A 10,801-nucleotide genomic window follows, 5' to 3' on the forward strand; every position below is an offset into this window, starting at 1 on the left:
TAATGTGCCATAATATTGTTTTATCTTCACTATGAGAAGGTTAATTGAGTCTTAGTGGTAAATGTTTTTTTTTTGTTTTTTTTTTAATAATTCATTTTAAATTGTTGTTTTGCTTACTTGGCTGTGGATGCTATTGCCATGCAAAAAATGGCAAAACAATTTACATTTAATCTGTAAACATTTCCTTAAGGTATCCGAGGAAGGTGGTGGGAGTAAGTTTTAATTTAAAATGTTAAAATCTTTGCATTATAGACCCCAACCCCCCCAATCTAAATATTATAATACTGTAACTGCAGATTAATCTTCATACTTGTTCTGTATGATAAGGTTCATACTTAAATATTTTGTACCAACTTTCAGAGAATCCAGCTCTTAAGGCATCAAAGGTCTCTTCTCAGTTGCCCACAGATGGCCTAATACTTTGAAAATTGCAATTTAAGCATTAATGATAGCTTATCCAATCATAACAAGGTGGGTCTTAAAAGCCTATCATGTCAGAATGGGAAACTTGTTATTTAGCTTCAGCAACATTGATACCTGAACAACGTGGTTTGGCATTATATATCTTAATTGGGATGTTGAAAGTATCTCTTAAACTACCATATCAACATTTATTTTGTCAAATTCTGTAGACAAAGTTTCCTAGCAATATGTAAATGTAAAATAAAATGTGTATATGCATAAAAGAATATGTATGTGTAAAATTAATTTATATGAGTCGTTTACATAGACTATCTTGATGCACCCTGGTATGAAATGGCAAGGTCTTCTAAAACATTTGTCTTTTAGAGCTGTATGACTTTTAATAGCCAGAAAATTGTAAAAATCCTAATAAGGATAAACTTTTTTTTTACTTGTTTTCACTTATATTTTTATACTTTTCTACAATTACCAAGGTCAGATTTCAACAGAAATATGGTGAAACGACAATATGCTTGCAGAATGCAATATAAATATAAACCTTAAAAAAAACAAAAACAATTAGACTGTATTACTTTTCATGTGACCTGTGTCATTAAAAATATTTTTTATCTTTTGCAGACATGAGAGTAATTGGCTCTCATTTTTCATACGTTTCCCTATTTTAATCCAGATATTTATTATTCAATTTGTACAGAAGTAGAAATAGTCCACCGGAAAGATTCTATTGCTTACATATTGTCACAATGAAAGTTTTTCATATCCATGCCTTCGAAATCCTTTCCAAAATGTCTCTGCAATTTATCCATCTGACAAGTATATGTCTAAGTATTACCAATGGTAAGCCAGAATAGGGTGATAAATTTGGAGTCACACTATGATAGGGGATAACCCTGTAAAATATATTTTGAGACTGAAAAGTGAGGAATAAAAAACTTATTTACTATTATTAAAGAATCTTAAAAATAAATGAAAACTATTTGCCAACTACATAAGCTACCATTTCACTGTTTTTAAATACATATATATAATATACATACACACATACAGTATATACTAATTCTAGATTGTAAGCTTGCGGCGAGCAGGGTCCTCTTTTCCTTTAATGTATCAATTTTGTCAGAGACATTAACTGTAAACTGTTACAAAAAGAATCCTTTTGGATATACAAATTGCCCACTCTTGCACCTAAAGGCATTAAAGAGGGGTTTCATGACACTTTATTCTTGGAGGACTAAAACTATGGGCTGCTCAATAATTGATACATATTTATCTTCAATCACTGGTCTCTAAATGTGAGCCTTTTTGGTTGAAATATACGTGAGAAAAGTTAAAAGAAAAAAAAAATGCTGGAAATAAGGCATCTTAAGTAGAGGAGGTAAAGAAGAAGGAAATACTCTAAAAAGGGAAGGAAGAACAAAAATCTGACCCAGCGCTGCTAACCACCCCCATTCCTACCCCCAGGTACAGGCAGTGAAAACAGTCTCCGATTAAAAAAAAAAAATCCCAATGAGTATTCTCAAATTATAGTCCAAGTTGGTGTTGCCTGCTGTGGAGGTAGTTTTAGTCCTCAAAAAAACCATTAAACAGAGAAAACACAGGCACACACAGAGACAGGGCTGGTCCAAGACACTGTGCTGCCTGGGGCGAAGTGTGAAGTGCCCCCCCAGGGAAAAAAAAAGTGCTGCAAAAACAGCCCACATCCATTATGTGGCACACACACACAAAAAATTAACGTTGGCAAGAATATTTATTCACAAATTTTTTACTGTATGTCAACTGGAAAAATAGAAATCTTGAAAAATAAAGTCATTAAATTATTTAAATAAATAATATTTACTGAACAGATATGGTACAGCGTAATTCCCACCCCTATACACTGAGCCAGATACTGACGGTAGTGCAACATAACCCCTATTACTATATACTAGGCCAGACATTGATGTGGTAGGCCTCTACCCCTAAAACAGCCTAACTGTGCCACCGCTGCCCATTTAGCAGTCAGCCAGTGCCACCACTGCCCCTGAAGCAGTCTGCCTGTGCCGAGTATGCCCCTGAAACAGCCTGCCTGTGCCACCTCTGCCCCCCCAATCAACCTGCCTGTGCCGCTAAACACTGACTTACTCACTACTAACTTAATTCATTCATTTAATCACCCAGTAACTAACATTCATTCATCCACTCACCTATTCACTCTCCCGCACCCCCTTACCTCTCTTGCAGATTTCACTGGTCCTGGGGCTGGCTGAGCATCACCGCCGCAAAAATCAGGGTGTAACGCATGGACTGGAAGTGCCGCATAGATGAGAAGAGGAAAATGCAGGGAAAAGCATGGCAGAGTACCTGAGAAATAGTCCATTTGTGCACCCAAAACAGAAAACATAATCAACCAAGATATATGGAAATAAATATACAAATCAATTAGTATTAAAATGCCAAAATACACAAATAAAATATTACTGGAACAAAAATATCAAGAATAGAAATAAATAATTGGCAATTAATCCAAACCATCTCCCTTTGTCTCAATGTATCTCTAATAGTGGGTAGTATTTGTTCAAGGCCCCTAACAGTAACTGAAGAACAGTCAATATTTAAAGTTAGAAGGGGCTGTACACTTCTCTGACCCTGCTAGGAGACCCCTACAATACGCCTCAGCACTTGGTGACCCTATTCTGTAACTTTACGTGGTCTCCCGCTTTGTGGCTGAGATGCTGCTGTTACTAAATGCTTCCACTTTCCAATAATACCACTTACAATTGACCATTTTTACTTACAATATTCATCTAGCAGGGATGAGATTTCATGAACTGACTCATTGCAAAGGTGGCATCCTATCACAGTTCTATGCTTGAATTAACTGCTTGCTTGCTTGCTTGGAAATGTAGCTGCTGTGGCCTTACCCCAAGTGGACTCTTCATAAGTGTGCAGTTAAGAGTTACACTGGACTATCCAGACATCCATCCCTGGTCTTCATGCTTTCATCCAAGTACTCCTTTGGCAATCACTAATGTGCCACATCTCCTTCTCTTACAGGTATGAATCACATCTTTTACCTGAACCCCTCATTTCCTGCTGTTACCCCTGTTTTCCACCCGGTATGACTCACACCTTTCACCTGAACCCCTCATTTCCTGCTGTTACCCCTGCTTTCCACCTGGTATGACTCATACCTTTCATCTGAACCCCTCATTTTCTGATGTGAAACATCTGCCTCCTGTATGCAATCACCTTATCTGACCACTTGCGAGGCAGCCCTATAAATTCCTAGGCCTCACTTGGTAACAGACTTGTTTGGAAATGTAGCTGCTGTGGCCTTACCCCAACTGGACTCTTCATAAGTGGGCAGTTAAGAGTGACACTGGAGTTAAACTGGAGTGAAATGACATACCAAGTACCACTGCAGAAAGCAGGATGTCACCCGCTCCGCACCCCTCCTGTGGAATTCCCTTCCCCGTTCTGTTCAGACTTTCTGCCTCAAACGCAACTTTCAAAACCTCTTGAAAAACCCACCCGTTCAGGGAAGCGTACAACATTCCTTCCCATTACTCCCAACCATCATAATGAAGCCATCTGAAGAACAATCAACAGCTTCAACACATCATTGGAATCAGATCAACTCATCCCCATCCAAACAGTCCTCTCCTAGTGTCTCACTTCCCCCTCAACCACCGACAATATTGTAAGCTTGCAAGAACAGGGCTCTCTTCTCCTTTGCACCAGTTTGTTATTATATGTGTTTTTGTGAATTGTTCTACTGACTGTAACAGCGCTGCGGAATATGTTGGCGCTTTATAAATAAATGTAATGTAATGTAACTGAGCTCTTCAGAGTTGTTTGGAAATGCAGACTGCAGGGCTAGGTGCTTAACTTATACACCTGTAACAATGGATCTAATTGAAACACCTCAATTCGATAATTAAGAGGTGTGTCCCAATACTTTTGTCCATATAGTCTACATTAGATACTTAAATGAAAAAAAAAACTAAAACACAAACAACATATTCTGGCCTTAGTTGGCTAGGTCAATAAAACAGAAGAGAAATAACCTCCCGGAAAGTTCTTTATTCTAAATCCACATGGAGTGTATAGGCATGAAGCGTAAAAATAAGTAGAATTGCTTGACATGTTTCACAACCTTGTGCTTAAATCATAATTATTATAATTATACATCCTTTTGTTCAGGAGAAGTAGAGCCTTATTTTAAAAAATAAATATTAGTGATCAATAAAAAAAACTATAATAACAGCAAAACTATACTAAAATAGAAAAGAGTTTTGGGGAAATTTGGCTTAAAATTACTTCTACACTACAGGTGCCACAGCTGAATAATGACCCAATCTACGTTCAACAACATCTCCTGATTGCAGTCATACCCCACATATGTTTTTTCATGTATAAGATTTACTTATTTACCTATTACCCTATATCACATACTCTATATGGACAAAAAAATTGGGACACCTGACCATTACACCAACTGTGACTTTTATGAAATAGGGTTCTAATTACATAGACATTAAAATGTAGTTGGTGCCCCCTTTGCAGCTATAATAGCTTCTACTCTTCTGGGAAGGCTTTCCACAACATTCTTGACAATGCTATGCTTCCAACTTTGTGGGAACAGTTTGGGGAAGACCCTTTTCTATTCCAGCACAACTGAGGCCCAGTGCACAAAAGCAAGGTCCATAAAGACATGGTTGGATGAGTTTGGTGTGGAAGAACTTGATTTTTCAGCACAAAATCCTGACCTCATCCCCATTGAACACTTTTGGAATGAAGTGGAACAGAGACCTCAAAAATGCTCTACTGGAGGAATGGAAATTCACACAGAGAAACTCCAAAATCTTGTGGAAAGCCTTCCCAGTTATAGCTGCAAGGGGGGACCAACTACAAACCTAATGTCTATTTGAAATACAATGTCTTAAAAGTCCCTTTGGTGTAATGGTAAGGTGTCCCAATACTTTTGGCTGAAACTAACGATTATTTCATAATTGATTTGTTGGCCGATTAATTGATTAAAAAAAAAGTACATTTAAGATAATTTAATGAACAAGCTGGATGTTAAAAACAAAACAAACGGCAGAATAAAAAAAACTTTGAGAAAACGTACATTTCATGTTTTTATTTCCCAGTTGTCCCCCCAGTTATGCACATCTGAGCCCAGGCTTGCCACTCTGCCTCCCAGGTATGCCTTATACCCCCCCCCTGTATGCCTTATACCCAAAAATGTAGAGTCTGCCGAATTGTTTCTTAATTACCCTATTATACGAATTAAGCTAAACCCCTATTATAGGCCGCACCACCACTTTAAGTGGGGAGAAAAGTGCAGCCTATAATCGGGGTTTAGCGTAATTCGTAGCACCTGACGCCTGGGACATGTAGTTCCAGGAGCAGGGCAGGGTGAGGATCCAGATCCCCCGCAGCTCTGCAGGGGACCTGGATCCGTCTCTGGCAGCTGGTGCCCGTCTGTGCGATGTAGACAACCCCGGCGGATGTGACGAGCAGCAGCAGAGGTTGTCTACGCACATCACGCAGACGTACACCGGCAGCCCCCACTAGGCACCATAGAGTCTGGGGATGCATTGGTAAGTCGGTGGGGCAGAGTGGCATATCAGGGGGGGCATAAAGCATATCAGGACCTGGGAGACTTGCCATAATTCAAGGTGCCAGGAAAGCTGTTCTCTACCAGGTAATCCTGAAGCAGAATGTCTGGCCATCAGTTTGTGACCTGAAGCTCGAGCACAGTTAGGTTATGCAGCAGGACAATGATCTGAAGAACACAAGCTACTGCAGATCTGAATGGCTCACAAGAAACAAAATTAAGGTTTTAGTGTGGCCTAGTCAAAGTCCTGATTTGAATCCAAATTGAGAAGCTGTAGCATTACCTTAAAAGGGCAGTTCATGCTCGAAAACCCTCCAGTGTGGATGAATTAAAACAATTCTTCCAAGAAAAGTGGGCCAAACTTCTTCCACAGCAATGTAAAAGACTCAATGCTAGTTATTGCAAACCTTGCCTATTCTGTTTAGGCAAAAATCAGAGTGGCATTTTGGTTGGTTGCCTGGTGCCCACTCTGACCCAATCTCTCACACTCTCATTCACTCCCTCTCCCTCCCTATCTAAAAGATAGAATGGTTGTAAGTGGAAAATTCTCAAACTGGAACAAGGCATTAAGTGGAGTACCTCAGGGGTCTGTCCTGGGTCTTCTTCCTTTTATTTTTTTATTAATGATCTCCCAAATTATATTTGCTGATGACACAAAATTAGGTAGAAAATGTAAACTACCCCTTCATTAAGGCAACAGGAAGGAAAAAAATAGTGATCCAAGAGATGTAATCCAAAAACAAGCCGGAGTCAGTAACCAAAGGGGAATACCCATCCACGACCTATTTTCAATGCCATGGCTGTGGAAGATTTGACGGCCCCATCCATCATCCCTTTGATGCGGTGAAGTGGTCCTGTCCCCTTAGCAGAAAAACACCCCCAAAGCATAATGTTTCCACCATGTTTGATGGAGGGGATGGTGTTCTTGGGGTCATAGGCAGCATTCACACACGGCGAGTAGAATTGATGCCAAATAGCTCGATTTTGGTCTCATCTGACCACAACACTTTCACTCACTTCTCCTCTGTTCATTGGCAAACCTCAGACTGGCCTGTACATGTGCTTTCTTGAGCAGGGAGAGCTTTTTTTTTTTTGATGCAATCTGAAATATCATATTGTATGGAGTTGTAGCATATTTGCCATATCGTTTTCGTCACTTTGCATTTGATTTTATACACATAGTTGTTTAAACTTAATCACTCTTATAATTAGTATAATCTATACACAAAAACATATCCACATTAACTTAATTACAAACAAGCAACTATTTTACGGTGTGAAGAGGCAAAGGGAAAGAATTATGGCTTAAACCTAGAGATCAGGCTTATTGTGCATTATTTGGCCTCTTTATAGATGGCTTGCTATTTTGTTATACAAGGCAAAATGGGTACTTAATGTGTTTATTACTTTCTCCATTTCTATGTGATGTTTAAGTTGTTTTTTGAGTGCAGGCCATGTAGGACAGATGTGTGATTTCCAATTTCTTGCAATTGAGATCTTGGCTGCCAGAAAGGTATGAACTATTAAAGAATATTCTTCTTTTTTGTATCTGGACCAGTCTAGCAGAGTAAGAAGCGTAGCTTCTGGTGTTCGGATTATGAATATTTTAAATTGCCTGTCCAGCCAGTCAAACATAGTTTTCCATAATTCTTTTAGTTCCGCGCATCCCCACCATATGTGGAGATAGATACCATTCCTCAAGGGTTATTATTATTCCCAAATATTTTTCCCATGAAGTCTTTGCAGGGAAATCTTTTGGTTGTTTAGATGACCTCAGTAGTTTTGGTTATGAGGAATTTTTGGGGATTGTTGTTGAATATTTTGGCTAATAAACAAAACATTTTTGGGTTCTCTTTCCATAAATATTTGTCTAAATATGATTCAATCCTAAGGAATGTAAAGTGTTTGTTATTTGTGAGATTGAATTCACTTTTCAAGTCTTCAAATCCCTCCAGGGATCGCAGGGTAATTAGATGTGCAATAGTATTGATGCCTTTTTGTTTCCGGTTATTCAGATTTAGATCATGGATATTTAATTCCAGAGTATCTATATTGGCAAAGGGTGGAATCTTGTTCTCCAGGCCTATTTCTTTTCTTATTTTTTTCCATGAATATACCAGGTGGGATAGGATTAGGCGTTGCGGGGATTTGTTATTTTTGAGAGGCACCGTGGACCATGATAGTTTTTCCAGAGATGTTAATCCCATGTACTCCAATTCTAGTCTATAGCAGAGCAGGGTGATCTTGTGGGCGCTGCAGGATTTCAGTCCTTTACGGCGTAGTATGTTACCAATCCTTTTCTTGGTGATTATGGTCCCAGCTACCTTGAGATCATTGACAAGATCCGCCCATGTAGTTCTGTCTTGATTCCTCGCCGTTCTCATGATCATTGAAACTCCACGAGGTGAGATCTCGCATGGAGCCCCAGACCGAGGGAGATTGACAGTTATTTTGTGTTTTTTCATTTGCAAATTACTGTTGTCCCCTTCCCACCAAGCTGCTTGGCGATGGTTTTGTAGCCCATTCCAGCCTTGTGTAGGTCTACAATCTTGTCCCTGACATCCTTGGACAGCTCTTTGGTCTTGGCCATGGTGGAGAGTTCGGAATCCGATTGATTGATTGCTTCTGTGGACAGGTGTCTTTTATACAGGTAACAAGCTAAGATTAGGAGCACTCCCTTTAACAGAGTTCTCCTAATCTCAGTTTGTTCCCTGTATAAAAGTAGCCTGGGAGCCAGACATCTTGCTGATCAAATATTTATTTCACTGAGTAAAATGGAAATCAATGTATAATCTATTTGAAATGCATTATTCTGGATTGTTTTGTTGTTATTCTGTCTATCACTGTTCAAATAAACCTACCATTAACATTATAGACTGATCATGTCTTTGTCAGTGGGCAAACGTACAAAATCAGCAGGGGATCAAATAATTGTTTCCTTCACTGTAGTGATTAAAACTGAATAGCTTCAAGGTTTCAGAAACAGTTAGACATACAGCGCAAGTACGTGATACCCCCACATTGTCACTGGTATTTATTATTTTTTACAATAAATATGTATTGTGCTGCATAGTATATTTTTGGTAAAATTTTGTTTTGGATTTTTTGTACGCTCATTCAATGATACAGTTTCCATTCTCTTGCATATTCAAGCTTCATTGACTTCTCTCCGATCACTGTAGCATATCATCTCACTGGCAAGCACTCTGTTATTTGTATCTAATTTTTTATACTTGTCTATAAAACTATACGAAAGCTGATATATACTTAAAATTGTAAAAGAACGAATTGAAAAAAAAACTGAATCACTTTTAGTTTTATCTTTTTTTTTATTTATTTAAAATAAGCATTAGTTGCTGTTTCATATTCAGAAAATAAAGTCACAGATCAACTATTAAAAAGACTTTAAAATATATTTCAAGTTACATGCTTCCACCATCTAATCACCATCACTCAGCAGTTGTCATATACCTTGCGATAAAACTAGGAATTCAAGTATTAGTGCTAATGCTTCTACTGTATGGTTTTGTAAACATAATAACAACATAAAGCAGAAAAAACCCCAAAAAGCATTACATTGCAAAGATCAACCTTAGCAGTGTAAATGTAAAGGTTTCATTTTTCATATTCTCGTTACAGCGATACATATGGGCATAAGAACAGTACATGCTTTATTTGGAAACAAGACTCCTCAAAAAAGTATGCTTTGGCTCTCAGTCTTTAGTATAGCTTTTATGTGTGTGGTCTTGGTTCAAAGCCAATGATTGCAAGTTTCTCTCCATTGTGTAGCTAGGTTTTAAAGATTACCGTAAGAGAATAATCTTGTTTATGTTAGCATTTATTAGAATGGGTGTTGGATACAACCTTAACTCTAGGTTAAAAGAAAAAGGTTACTGCTTAGCAGCAGAAATGAGAATGTAAAGAGGACTTTGGGCATTAAAATAGCATATATATTGTTTTTTCTGGTTGTGGCTAAGACATTGTAAGTTTAATCAGATCATTGTAAGACTATATTCAATTAAAAATAACATTCAGCAAAATAGATGAAAATTATTAATCTGCACAATTCTAAATTACAGAATAAAGAAATAAATTTAAAAATATTAACTAATATACTAAAATTGTAGCAATACAGGGTATATTCTAGAAAAATGTCTAAATTAGAAACCACGCTTGACTACAGTCTTATGGTAACTGGAAGGATTTGTGTTACCAGTTGCATGGTGTTTTACAGCTTGAAGAGTAGATTGTGAATATAGATAGGAAGTGCCTGGCTAAAATTACCAACTGTTAAGACCAGATTGATAAATATAATGTGGTATATCTCTTAGCGTGTTTATAAAATATGAGCAAAGTGACAAAACTAACGTGAGCCGAGTGGGGCAAATGCTCCAGGCGGCACTTTTAAAGGGGTGGCACTTTTTTTATTAAAGCGGAAGAGAGAGAGGGGCGCAGAGTGGTTTTACCAAGTGGTTTTACAACGCTTACCAAGTTGTCAGAACCCGGTCGGCGCACCTCTCTCTCTCCTCTGCGGCGAGTCTCCCTGTACGTTCTCGGTGCCGGATTGTAATGCTGAGCGCCGGAAGATGACATCATTTCTGGCACTCAGCATTACAAGCCGGCACCGAGACCGAACAGGGAGACTCGTTGCAGGACTGCTGAAAGGTAAGTACAGGGGGGGTAGGGTAGATAATAGGGAGGGAGAGTAAGGGTAGATAATGGGGGGGCGGCAGGGACGGAGGGAGAGGAAGGGTAGATAATGGGGGGGGCAGCATT

This window comes from Spea bombifrons, chromosome 5 (assembly GCF_027358695.1).
Source record: "Spea bombifrons isolate aSpeBom1 chromosome 5, aSpeBom1.2.pri, whole genome shotgun sequence".
Taxonomy (NCBI): domain Eukaryota; kingdom Metazoa; phylum Chordata; class Amphibia; order Anura; family Pelobatidae; genus Spea; species Spea bombifrons.